Source organism: Cucurbita pepo, chromosome 10 (assembly GCF_057944985.1).
Source record: "Cucurbita pepo subsp. pepo isolate OVF chromosome 10, ASM5794498v1, whole genome shotgun sequence".
Taxonomy (NCBI): domain Eukaryota; kingdom Viridiplantae; phylum Streptophyta; class Magnoliopsida; order Cucurbitales; family Cucurbitaceae; genus Cucurbita; species Cucurbita pepo.
Genome location: NC_141807.1, coordinates 10,784,643 through 10,798,544, shown reverse-complemented (window position 1 = coordinate 10,798,544; position 13,902 = coordinate 10,784,643). Strand labels below are relative to the sequence as shown.

The following is a 13,902-nucleotide window of genomic DNA, read 5'->3' as shown; positions in this document are numbered from 1 at the left end:
TTCATCATCTTCTTTACAAAAAAAAAAACTTCTCCTATTGCATAGTCTCTCATCCAGACTGGTGGTCTCTTATTCCTTGCCTTATTCGAGCTAGGAGAGCTTGCTTCAGCCAAAGAGCCAGATGAAATATTTTCCTCTGCAGTATTTTCATCTGCTGCTTCTATATCATTATTTTCATCTGCCACTTCTATATCCTTATTTTCATCTGCCGTTTCTATATCATAGAGTCTGTAAGTTTTTGACTCTTCACTAACTCCCAGCAAAACATAAATCAAACTCTTATCATCTAGCTTAGTTCTTTGAGCTGCCTCCTCTTCTTGTCTCTGAATCAACTCGAGCTCACAATATTGTTTTTCTTCCTTCCACTGCAGCTCCAGAACTAATCGTCGCTGTGCTTTTTCTACCCTTCTTCTATTCTCTTCCAGCATTTTATCTAGCTCTTCTCTCTCTTTTCGTGCTTGTTCTTCTTTTTGTCTTGTAGCAGTAAGAGCGACTTCTTTCTCTTTCTCAAGCTGCACATCAACATCATCAAACAACTTCGTGCGACCTTCCTATATTCGCCTCTGTATTTCTAATTTAGTCTATTCAGAGTTTAGCCTTTCTTCAACATTCTTCTGAATTAGTTCTTCCATCCTCCTAGCTGCATCTTCTTCTAACATCTTCAACTCTGTTTCACGCCTTTTCTTCTCTTCTTCCTCTGTCTTAAGCTTCTCTATGGAATGATTCCGATCAGTGGATGCACGACTAGGACTGGAACTGGACGATTTGAAGAAAGGAGATAACGAGGAAGACCTACTTCTACGTTGGCGGCGAGGGAACTTGAACGACTGCTTCTCCTGGAATTGGTAGTGGAATGATAGGGGGAAGAACTTTGGTCCCTTCTGCTTCTCTGACTATGGCGATAGGAATTGGAGCGGTGAGTGTACGACAGAGACCTTGAACCACTTCTCCCCATAAGTTTCAATTGAGTTTGAACGGCTGCTACAGGTTGAGATATAGCATGCAATACGAACATTCGATTCAAAGACATCTTTGTCTCCATGATTAAGCCTCTCTCAGGATGAAACACCTTGCATGTTCCATTTTGAAACAAAAAGGTAACCCCTTTGATTCCATTCACTTCCAGCAGTACATTACCCTTTCCGGTTACAACCATGCTTGAGTTGTTGCCCAGCTTCACTGAATCTCTGAAACATCCATCAAAATCTGAAAAAAATATTTCTTCTTCCCACACATATGATTGCTACATCCCAAGTCAAGGAACCACATATCTTCTTTATTGACCTTATTCATATTCACGTAAGCCTCAGCGACATCTCTTCTTGACTCTCTGCATAGTTTGTCTCATTCTCCTTGCTTTGACATTCCTATTGAAAATGTCCTAGCTTGTGACAGTTATAGCACTCCACTATGGCCTTGTTGAAGGTTTGTCTGCCTCGTCTGGTATTGCTTTGACATTCCCATTGAAAATGTCCTAGCTTGTGACAATTATACCACTCCACTATGGCCTTGTTGAAGGTTTGTCTGCCTCGTCCCCTTCCTATGCCTCTAAAGCTTCCACGACCTTGACTCCTTCCTCCAGCAGACTGCACAAGTGGACTCTCCATCGACATACTTTTATTATGACACACGTAGAAGACTGCTGCTTCTAGTTTTAACTAGTTTAGGGCATGACTCTGATACCAAAATGTTAGGAACAGAAAAAGAAAATTGGAAAGATAAGAAGAATCGGGAGAAATCTCTCATCCAATTGAAGAATGACTAAATCAAATCTAATTCAAATAACTAGATAAAATCTAATCCAAATAACTCGATCAAATCTAATCCTTACAGTTATCATATCTATTTGGTATCATATTTATGTCTCGTATCTATATCTCATTTTTATTTTTGTGACTTTGAGATATTTTGCTTTTATAAATAGATATCTTCACGAAAATAAGTTTAATTTATGTTGAGATGGAGAATAAAAATTGACACTTAAGGACGTTGATACTTGGGACTTTGATTCCTCTTGGTGTGAAGCTTGCATCTTGCAATTACTTGGGTAGAGAATGTGTTTCACTTACAAATCACTCAAGAGAAAATAATCAAATAACGAACCATATTTGAGAGAGGATAACTTTTTTTTTTTTAATCTTCGAGAAATAAGAAAGAATAAAAATTAAAACATGGCAGGAATGACATCTTCTTGAATCTTTGTTTTGTTCTCCTAAATGTATATAAAAAAAATAAAAAATAAAAATCTTATATATTTTTATATATAATTTAAGTACCTATTTAATAAAACTCCATCCAAACTTCTACTCATAAATTTAATTATTATTTGTATACAATTGTTAATATGTAAGAAAATACACGTACAAAATGTCTATACTATTGGTAATACACTAGTCTCGGTTGTTTGACTAAAACAATGCAACCATGTCCCAAACTAAAGAATTTGATTCGAGGCTATCTCCTAATAGAGTGAGGCTCAATTAGACTTTGTTGTAAGATTCGACCATATCAATTTGAATAGCGTTCTCCAACTATAAATATTGAACTCCAAAGTATTCACGAGCAAAGTAAGTTTGTTGAAACTATCTATAAAAGTGTTCAAAAGTGAGTCATGGAGAAGATTTGCCTTGAAATCTAGTTCCAATTAAGGATTTCAATGATGAAGAAGTGCAAGCTAATAAAAGGTTTGCCGTGGAAAATTACAGAGGTGATAGATATAATTTAATTTACAAGCGTGTGGTGAATGGTCTTTTCAGTCCCATATAGGCCTTGACCCCAAATTTTATAGTATTGTGATAGAAGCTATAAATGACAATAATATTCATTGGTCAGATATTGCAATTGTGAAGAAGTTCCCGCCATCCTATAAGCTCTTATCTTTTGCCACCATCCTATAAGCTCTTATCTTTTGAGGAATTCATCAAATTCCCTCTTCACAAGTAGAGTATAACTACTAGATTGCTTTCTTTACTAATAAGTCCTCTCTTATATGTGCTTGTGGGACATTACTCTCTTTTATCTATAAAAATTGCTTTCTTTACTAATAAGTCCTCTCTTATATGTGCTTGTGGGACATTACTCTCTTTTATCTATAAAAATAGCATAGCCATAATGATATAATAATCCTTATATAAGTATCTTTTTTTTTTCTCTCGTACCCACGGATACATAACGTTAAATTAACTCAATACTTAAAAAAATAATTTCTCTCTTTTGGAGATGCGGGGTATCGATCCCCGTACCTCTCGCATGCTAAGCGAGCGCTCTACCATCTGAGCTACATCCCCACAATTTTTGCATCACAAAACCCTGAATTTCCCGTCATCAATAATAGTGAAAATGAAGAAATATTGCTACCCAACATGTCATGAATAAGGAAAAAATGAAAAGAAATAATATATTTAATAATAGATAGTCCTATTTTTGGAGGTGCGGGGTATCGATCCCCGTACCTCTCGCATGCAAAGTGAGTGCTCTACAATCTGAGCTACATCCCCATGATTGTTACATCATAAACCCTAAATTTCCCATCATCAATAATAGTGAAAATAAAAAAAATATCAAAATATTAATAACAAATAGTTTGGATTGGTGATGCGGGGCATCGATAATTGTGAAAATGAAAAATATCGCTACTCATTATGGAGATGCGGGTTATCAATCCCCGTACAACTCGCATGCAAAGCGAGCACTCTACTATCTAAGCTACATCTCCACAATTTTTACGTCACAAAACCCTAAACGTCTCGTCATGAATAATAGTGAAAATGAAAAATATCGCTACTCATTATGTCATAAATAAGGAAATATTAAATAGAAATAAAATAGTAATAACAAATAGTTTCTTTTGGAGATGCGAGGTATCGATCCCCGTATCTCTCGCATGCTACAATCCCACGATTTTACATTTTACATCAAAAGACTCTAAACTTCCCGTCATCAATGATATTGAAAATGAAAAACTATCCCCGCTCATTATGTCATTAATAAGGAAAAATTTAAAAGAACTAATATATTTAGTAATCGTTTCCTTTGTTGATGCATGGTATCGATCCCAGTAATTCTCACATGGGATGCAAACGCTCTACCATCTGAGCTATATCCTCAAGATTCTTACGTCACAAAATCCTAAACATCTCGTCATCAATAATAGTGAAAATAAAAAAATAACGCTATTCATTATGTCATAAATAAGGAAAAATTGAATAGAAATAAAATAGTAATAACGAATAGTTTCTTTTGGAGATATGGGGTATCGATCCGATCCCCGTACCTCTTGCATGCTAAGCAAGCAATCTACCATCTAAGCTACATTCCCACAATACTTATATCAAAAAACCCTAAATGTCCCGTCATCAATTCCAGTGAAAATGAAAAAATATCTCCGCTAATTATGTCATAAATAAGGAAAGGTTGAATAGAAGTAAAATATTAATAACGTATTTCTCATCATAAGCTACATCCCCACAATTGTTGCATCATAAAACCCTCAAATTCCCATCATCAATAATAGTGAAAATGAAGAAAATCTAGAGATGCAGGGTATCAATCCCCATACCTCTCGCATGCAAAGCGAGTGCTCTAAAATCTAAGCTATATCCCCACAATTCTTATGTCACAAAGTCCTAAACATCTCGTCATCAGTAATAGTGAAAATGAAAAACTATTCCAGCTCATTATGTCCTAAATAAGAAAAAATTGAAAAGAAATAATATATTTAGTAATCGATTCAACTGGAGATGCAAGGTATTGATCCCCGTACTTTCCACATGGGAAATGAACGCTCTACCATTTGAACTACATCCCTACGATTCTTACATCAGAAAACCCTAAACGTCCCTTCATCAATAATTGTGAAAATGAAAAAGTATCTCTGCATATTATGTCATAAATAAGGAAATATTTAATAGAAATAAAATATTAATAATAAATAGTTTCTTTTGGAGATGCGAGGTATCGATCCTCGTACCTCTCGTATGCTAAGTCGTACCTCTCTTATGCTAAGCGAAGCTACATCCCCACAATTCTTGCATCACAAAACCCTAAATTTTTCATCATCAATAATAGTGAAAATGAAGAAATATCGCTACTCAACCTGTCATGAATAAGGAAAATTTGAAAAGAAATAATTTTCAATAATATATTTAATAATAGATAGTTTTATTTTGGAGATGCGTGGTATCTATCCCCGTACCTCTCGCATGCAAAGCAAGCTGTCTACCATTTGAGCTACATCCCCACGATTCTCACGTCACAAAATCCTAGACGTCTCGTATCAATAATAGTGACATGAAAAACTATCCTTGCTCATTATGTCATAAATAAGAAAAAATTGAAAAGAAATAATATATTAGTGATCGATTCATTTGGAGATGCAAGGTATCGATCTCCGTACTTTCCACATCGAGCGAGCGCTCTACCATCTGAGCTACATCCCCATGATTCTTACATTAAAAAATCCTAAACCTCCCGTCATCAATAATTGTGAAAATGAAAAATATCTCCGCTCATTATTGCATAAATAAGGAAAGATGTAATAGAAATAAAATATTAATAACATAGTTTACATATGTGTCACTTGTGTTATTTTAATGTATTTATTTACTTGGTAAATGTCTTTCATACTACAATCTCTTGAAGGGGCATTTTGAGAATCGAACTTTCATAGCACTAGACCAAATGCCCTTGTTATACCACTTGAAACGTATGTATGAAGCCATGAAGCCTAATGCCCTTGTTATACCACTTGAAACGTATGTATGAAGCCATGAAACGTATGTATGAAGCCTTAGGCCTAGGTATTATACCACTTGAAACGTATGTATGAAGCCTTAGGCCTAGGTATGAAGGTCGTATTTTGTCGTATTGCAGGAAACATGTGAAGTCCTTGGATGTAGAATTTGTCTTGGAGAATACCTTGGAATTTGTCTTGGAGAATACCTTGGATGTAGAATTTGTCTTGGAGAATAAAGCCTTGGGATGAGATGTTAAGAAAGACTATGAGTATTAAGAGCATGATGGTAAGTGTAAAATGTCGAATATGAAGTTAAGTTGATTTCAAATATGAAGTCCTTAGATAAGAAAAGATTTAGACATAGGGGCATTTCAAGAATTGAACTCAAAACCTCTTGCACCCCAAGTGAGAATCATACCACTAAACCAAATGCCTTTTCTTGTATACCAATTATTTTTAGCTTCTACTCAAATATATTTTTCTCTTAGTAGTTGGAGGGCTATAAAACGAAAAGTTGAATCGTTATAATATACAAGGGTTATCATATAAACCAACAACCCAACAAAAGAAACAAACTAATCAATTTTGGTTTGATTGATTCGGTTCAGTTCATTATTTTGTTTGATTTAATTTTTCTATTTTGCCTCGTATGACAAGAAAATAAAGTTGTATTGAATGCACCTTAGTTTCATTTATGACAAACTCATATGAAACATAATTGCATTAATAGTACTCAGAGTTGGAGTCTATAAGCATTTCATGAACTTCAGTGCAATTCATGCTTCATTAAAGAGGAGATAAACTTTAGTTAGTTCAGGGGAACTTTAAATTACTTCATGTGGAGCTTCAATTACTCTATGTTAGCTCCTATCTTTAGGATTTACTAATTGGATAGATTTCTTGGATTTAGGGGATTGTTTTATGTAATTTTCAACTACAACTTATGTTTTTTAATTTTTAGGTCATAATTTAGGTAGTGGTTGTATATTATGGATGAACACTAGAGTTTCTATCCCGTTCACCACAACTATTCTAGTTTTTGTTTGAAGACTATAATTGTCATCTATGTTGTATGGCAATAAAATTTGTTTAGATGAAATTTTGGTTAAAGTTGCATATTTTACTTCTTGCGAGTAAAAAATTTGTTTCTTCGCAAATATGAATTTAGTTACAAAGTTTTTAGGAATAAGATGGAGAAAGAAATTTTCTTTAAAATAATAAATAGACCCAAGTTCATCTTTGTTGTTGTCTAATTGTGATTTTGCAAAAAGCTTAACTAATATGAAATATCGAGGTAAATCAAGAATATATCCTACACGTCATTCAAGATGACAATAAAATTGAGTTAAATTGAACGTAGTTTTAGTTTCATGTTTAGTAGGTTCAAGATGAAGCATAATTGTATTAATGATATTAAAGAGAAATTCGTGTTTTATTAGAAGAGACCAACTTCATTTAAGGTACTAGGAGTTTAAACTACTTCCATTGGAATTTCAATCACTCCACAATGATTACAAATTTAGGGTTGGCTAATTGGACGTCAATTATCAACTTTAGGTTATAATTTAGGTAGTAGTCATTATAATATTGATAACTCTGTAAGAGTAGAGTTATATGAAGTCTTTTTATAGTTATATTGCACCCTTATTCACAATTTTCTCATTTATTACCCATTTATTCTACTTAGTGAGCATGAAATCGTTTATTGCAGTCTAACATGAAAAAAAAAAATGATTTGGCATAAATCGATCTTAATTGTATATTTAGTTGAGTTATATGGTAAAATTTCAGACATTTATGCTAAACCATGTGGGAGTAGCAAATTTTGAAACAAATGGGGGATGACATGAAAATTTTAAATCCACATCATCAGTACAAGTGGGTCATTGACTACCCAATGAGGAACATCCTATGTGGACTACTTATTCCTTTTCAGCCCTAAAGGGGAACCCATGCTCAATCTAAAAGGAAAAGGAAGACCAAGAGGAGAGGAGCCACATTTTGGGGGAGAAAATCGAATTACAGCAGCAGCCTCTGCTGTGAAACCAGAGAAGAAGAAGAAAACACTAATCCAGCAGCTGTTGACAGCAGAAAGAAAAGAAGACCAACAAGGATTGATTAGGGCAAAGAGGTGGACGTGAGAGCTCAAGAGAAGGGAACTTCCATTGACGAATGACAACAAACCGGGATAACTCTCTATTTTCTTATTCCATCAATTTTACATGATGAAGATGCGGATTCCTCTGTTTAATTCAGTTTGTATGGAGAGCTAAACTTAATAAGGGAGGCGAGAGAGTTTTATATAGTTTAAGTATGTTGATGGTATGATTTTAGTTTATTAAAGAGTTGTTGTTAATAGCCCTAAGCAATGCTCCTAACGTTCTATTAACCACCTTAGTTTGCTCGTTAATCTGAAGATGACATGTAGTTGAAAACAATAATTTGTTACCCAATTTATGACTTAATATTCTTATAAATAATAGCCCTAAGTGATGCTCATAATATTTTGTTACCCAATTTAGTATTCCAAATGTGACTTAAAAATTTAACGTATAAACATCGTGCTTCATGGCAAAGGTCATATGGATCGTGATGAGCATTTTCTCCCATATCTTGGTTTCGCTAACTAAAGTTTTCCAATAACTCCCAAACTTCATTACCTTATATAACCTCTTGGGATAAGGATTCATATAACATTTCATAAAATAAGATCTATCGATGAATTTCATAGCATTTGAAGGTCATCTAGGTCATGAACCGAAGGTAAATTACCTTAGGGGCACTATGGTCATTTTACATTGTTTCTTGGTTTACCTACTTATTCTTATCCAATGACCACCAAATTTCATATCTGACCTCAACATACTATAATATGCTCAGTATTAAAATTTGATAGGCAGCGGAGCTCATATAGTGGGTTATTTTAATGTTACTTAAATCTCGAGCTATTTGATCGGTTCAGGGTCTTAACTCACGGTTCTTTGGGTTTTTCTTTCATATATCCTTAATTCATACTTGGTTTAGGGTTCATATGAAAATCCAAGAGATTTTTAGAAGTATTTCTTAACAAAAATTCCAAGGTGGCTACTTGCCTCGTCGTCGACGTTTGGGACGTCCATTCTTGAGCTTCCAGTATCTAAATTACTTCAAAATTTCCTTCCACGTACTCCTTATTGTGTCTAGTTTCTGAAACCATAAGATTTTCTATGAGAATCAGTCTTGAATGAGGTTAAAATTGAGAAAACCCGAGAAAAGGTCAAATTTTGAGTTGACTTGGACAGTTCAGTTGAACTGGCCATATAATCGTTTTCTTCCTCTGAACAAGAAGAAGATGCGCATTTTTCGCGTCGCCGCCATCTGAAACTCGGCCTGTACAGCCACATTTACAGCGTTTCTCTCCTCGATTTCTTCGTGAAACTTAAAGATGGGTATTACAAGGAAGGGCTAGTGATTGATTTGATACCTTCTCGTGGATCGTAGCCTAAGATATTCGCTTTCAAAGTTTATCCAAAATCGGATTTATCGCTGGAGATAAAACAAAGGATTTCTTATTGGGTAGCCGATTCTAGGGGTTTCAAGGCCCTATTTCTTCATCGAACCTCTTCCATATCCTTTCTTCAGGCTAAAGAAATTGGTTTGGAGGAACGTCTTTGAATGTAAGACGTTAATTTTCAAAAATTGTTCTCGGTATGCAACTCACTCGAAACGCCAGATTTTTCAATCTCTTGGGTAGCTTGTTTTACGATGTTTCCTCTCTCGATTCCTTCATCAAGTTTACTCATCTTCTTCCTCTGAAGCTAGAGGATCCTTAATTTGAAGGAAAAGAGATCGTAGATAGGAATTCGACTCTTATCCCTAATTTAATTTCAAAACCTATTTCCTTCAACTCGAGGTTACTTTTCTTTGTGATCTTCTATGGAAGCATTCCTTGGAGGTGTAGAAACTGATTGGAATCATTCTTGCTCGACGAATCATCATGTATCCTCGGATTGGATTTTCAAGTTTTTCTTGAAGTTCTATAATGGTTGATTGAATTGGGGGAATGGTTTCTAGGCTCTTTCAGCACTATATTCCTTCATAGAACTTGTGGGTAATCTTGTTGAGAAACGGTAGGAATAAGTTTGAAGAGAAATGGTGGAAGATTGCTCTCAAATTTGGAAGAAATCTGAAAGTAGGAGACCCATAATCTAAACGCTTATTGCCCTCGATTGGGGGATCGACCTTTCTCGATTCTTATTCCGTATTGTTTCTCCTACTTCAGACTTTATAGGAGGAGCTTAAACCGACATTGAGAGCTCCAGATTCTTCGTTATTTAGAAGTTTGAAGAGAAATGGTGGAGGATTGCTCTCGAATTTGAAAGAAATCTGAGAGTAGGAGACCCACAATCTAAACGCTTATTGCCTTCGATTGGGGGATCGACCTTTCTCGATTCTTATTCCGTATTGTTGCTCCTACTTTAGACTTTATAGGAGGAGCTTAAACCAACATTGAGAGCTCCAGATTATTCGTTATTTAGACATGGAACTTTCTGGATAATTTTTCGGAGATATCAACTCCGATCATAGCCTTACTGACCTTGGCTTTGAATACTAGTCGTTGGATGTGATGATCCGTGCGTGTTCGTTCTAGATCATATCAAATTTTGGAGGAGATCCGACGGTTGAAATTTGTGTTCAAAGGATTTTGCTCGGATGGTCACGGTAGATGCTCTGATTCTAATTAGAGTGGCATTTCTATAATTATCCATTCTTCTAGGGGTATTTTGGTAATTTTCCACTTTTCGAATATTTTATTATTATTTTTCTGGAAAAATCCATAATTTTTCTACAAATTCCTCGTCGCTTTTTTTTTTTATTTATCATTTTTCGCTTATTTTGAATCAAGAGAAGAACAAAAAAATACTAGATTAAAAATAGAGGTTAGTCCATGGCCCACACTCCAAAGTCAACTCTCATCCACGACCAACTCTTAGTTACTTGATAAAAAATGATAAACATGGAGTGAGTAAAACTTAGTAAGTAGCCTACTCGTAGGTTCTTAATCGCGACCTTAAGCTAGGATATTACTTCTTGTTATGTTTTCAGGATCTTAGAACTTAGAGGCCATCGTGTCATGTATCATATACTGATCCTGAAAACCTTCCGCTAAAATAACCTTCAATTTTCTCCCCATGAACACATGAGTGATGTCGTCATAATCATGTAATCCTACTGGTAAATCGTGGTGCAGGACATCTCGTTTAGCTTATGGGAAAGGTAGGCCTATCATAACATCCAGCTCATGATACATATTGCAGGACATCCTACCTAAAGAGGAATAGGGGCCTTTTAGTACACATCGTAATGCAGATAATGGTTACTTATGGGTATGGATCCTAGCAACTTATTTAGCATGTTATTCACATAGTTCTAGGTACTTGGTACATGGATTATTGATGAACCTAGGTTTATACATAATGTCGTGGGTTAGGCTTTAGGAGTTGAGGTTTTAGCTTAGGAAAACATTAGAGGGTAACCTAACGTGGACTAATTCGTGTGAAAACCTACTAGCACTTTGAGGACCTCTTTCCTTCACCAAACTTATGGGTAAACTTATTTAGAAGATGCAGGAACAAGTTTGGAAATGAATAGTGGACTATAGTTCTCGAATTCTAGGTAAACCCATGAACACGATGCCCCAAAACAAAAAACTTGTATCTCTCGATTGGGTACTCGATTAAGCTTGCTTCTTGCCCCTAATAGTCTACCCTTATTCATAAATTATAGACGGATTTTCCACTACCATTGAAACGTCTAGAATTTCTATAATTTCATTCTTGATTTTTCTGAATCTTCTGCCAGAAAAGTCTTCTCCGATCGGAGCCTTCCTTTTTTAAGCAACTTGTAATTCTTATTCTATAAAAAATTTAATGATTCGGGAAGTTTATACAAATTAGAAAAAGTACCATTTTCTCAATGTATTTTCAATTTTACTTGTTCTTTACTTCTAGATACAACCTAGTAGGGATTATACACTGTCTCTTATTGGAGACCTTGAGTGTTGCAAATTCTCCTCTCTTTTGAAAACTTTCAGTCATCGAAAGTGTTTATTCTAAAATAGGTCAAGGTACAAGGTTCTTATTTACCTTCTGTTTCCCAAGTGGCTTCTTTTACTCTATGATTCTTCCATAGGACCTTAAGAAGAGAGATTTCCTTGTTTCTCAATCATTTGACTTTCTTGTCTATTATTTGAATCGGGTCTTTTTTATACGTTAGGTCATCTCTCAAGAAGAGAGTTTCATGAGCCAGTACCTGTGAACGATCTAGGGTATACTTCCGTAGTATGGATACATGAAAGATATTATGTACTGCAGACAAGTTTGGGCATTGCCCGATTCTATAGTCCACAGATCCAATCCTTTCTAATATCTCAAAGGGACGGATAAACCTAGGGCTTAGCTTCCCCTTTTTACCCTACCTGAGCACCCCTCTCATGGGGTGCTACCTTTAGGAATATATGATCCCCTACCTACAATTTCATGTCCTTGCGCCTTAGGTCTGCATAGCTTTTCTCTCGGCTTTGTGCGGTTTTTATCCTAGCTTTAATCTTCTAGACTGCGGCGTTGGTACTTTGCATCAACTGTGGCCCAATAGTTGTCGTTTGCCCCCCTTCTTCCCAAAAGATAAGGGACCGAAATTTTCGTCCATAGAGAACCTCGTATGTGGCCATTTGTATGGTGGCTTGGCAAGTATTATTATAAGTGAATTTCATAAGGGGTAGGTACTTATCCGAGCTTCCTGCAAAATCCATCACATATACCCTCAACATGTCTTCCAATATTTGCTTGAGCATTTCTGTTTGACCATCTGTTTATGGGTGGAATGTCGTACTATAACTGTGTACCCAATGCCTTAGTTGAATTTTCCAGAAGCGAGATTTAAATCTGGCATCTCGGTCTAATACTATTGCCTTTTGTTGAATTTCCAGAAGCGTACCCAATACCTTTACTGATAAAGATTCATTTTTAATGTTAGCAAGAGTAGCTCAGTTGGGAGATTGTTAGACTGAAGATTTGAAGGTCACACGTGTTTTATCCACGTTCAACGCACCTAATACAAGTTTATTACCTGACTATACAATCTAAAAACATAACTTGCTTATTCAATCTAAAATTAGTGATTATTTCTTTTTTAAAAATAATGAATTAGCGGAAATACCTTTACTTATGAATTTTCATTTTTAATATTAGCTGGGATAACTCTGTTGGGAGAGCGGCAGACGGAAGATTTGAAGGTCACGTGTTTGATCTCCACGTTCACCGCACCTGATTCTAGTTGCATAACCCGACTATTCAATCTAAAATTAGTAATTATTTCTTTCTGAAATCTCAATGAATTATCGGAAATACCTAACGTGTTCTAGTTCACCGCACCTTAAACAAGTTGGATAACTTGAATATCTTATTAAAAATTACTGATTATTTCTATTTAAAATTTCAATGAATTAGTGAACCTTTACTAATGAATTTTCTTTTTTAATGTTAGTGTGGATAGCTCAGTTGAGATAGCGTTAGATTGAAGATCTGAAGGTCTCGTGTTCGTTCCATGTTCACCACACATGGTTCACGGTGCATAATTTGACTATTCAATATAAAATTAGTGATTATTTCTTTCTAACATTTCAATTAATTAGTGGAAATACCTTTACTTAAAATCTTTCATTTTTAATGTTAGCGGGGATAGCTCGGTTTGCAGAGCGTTAGATTTAAGATTTGAAGGTCACGTGTTCGATCTCCATGTTCACCGCACCTGTTTCTTTTTGCATAACCTGACTATTCAATAAAAAAAATTAGTCATTATTTCTTTTTAAAATCTCAATGAATCAGCGAAAATACCTTTACTGATGAATTTTCATTTCCAATGATTGCGGGGATAGCTCAGTTGGGAGAGCGTTAGATTGAAGATTTGAAGGTCACGTGTTCGATCCACATTCACCGCACTATGTTTTAGGTTGTATAATTTGAATATTCTTTCTAAAATTAGTGATTATATATGTTTAAAATATAATGAATGAGTGGAAATACCTTTACTTATAATTTGAATATTCGTTTAGGTTGTATAATTTGAATATTCTTTCTAAAATTAGTGATTATTTATGTTTAAAATATAATGAATACCTTTACTACTTA

At 35.1% G+C, this 13,902-nt stretch overlaps 1 non-coding gene across 1 annotated transcript; it reads right to left on the bottom strand.

Moving 5' to 3' along the window:
- Nucleotides 1-3,214: 3,214 nt before the first annotated feature.
- TRNAA-AGC (transfer RNA alanine (anticodon AGC)) lies at nt 3,215-3,287 on the bottom strand. The gene has a single exon. It is a non-coding gene; the product is annotated as a tRNA-Ala (tRNA).
- Nucleotides 3,288-13,902: the final 10,615 nt, after the last annotated feature.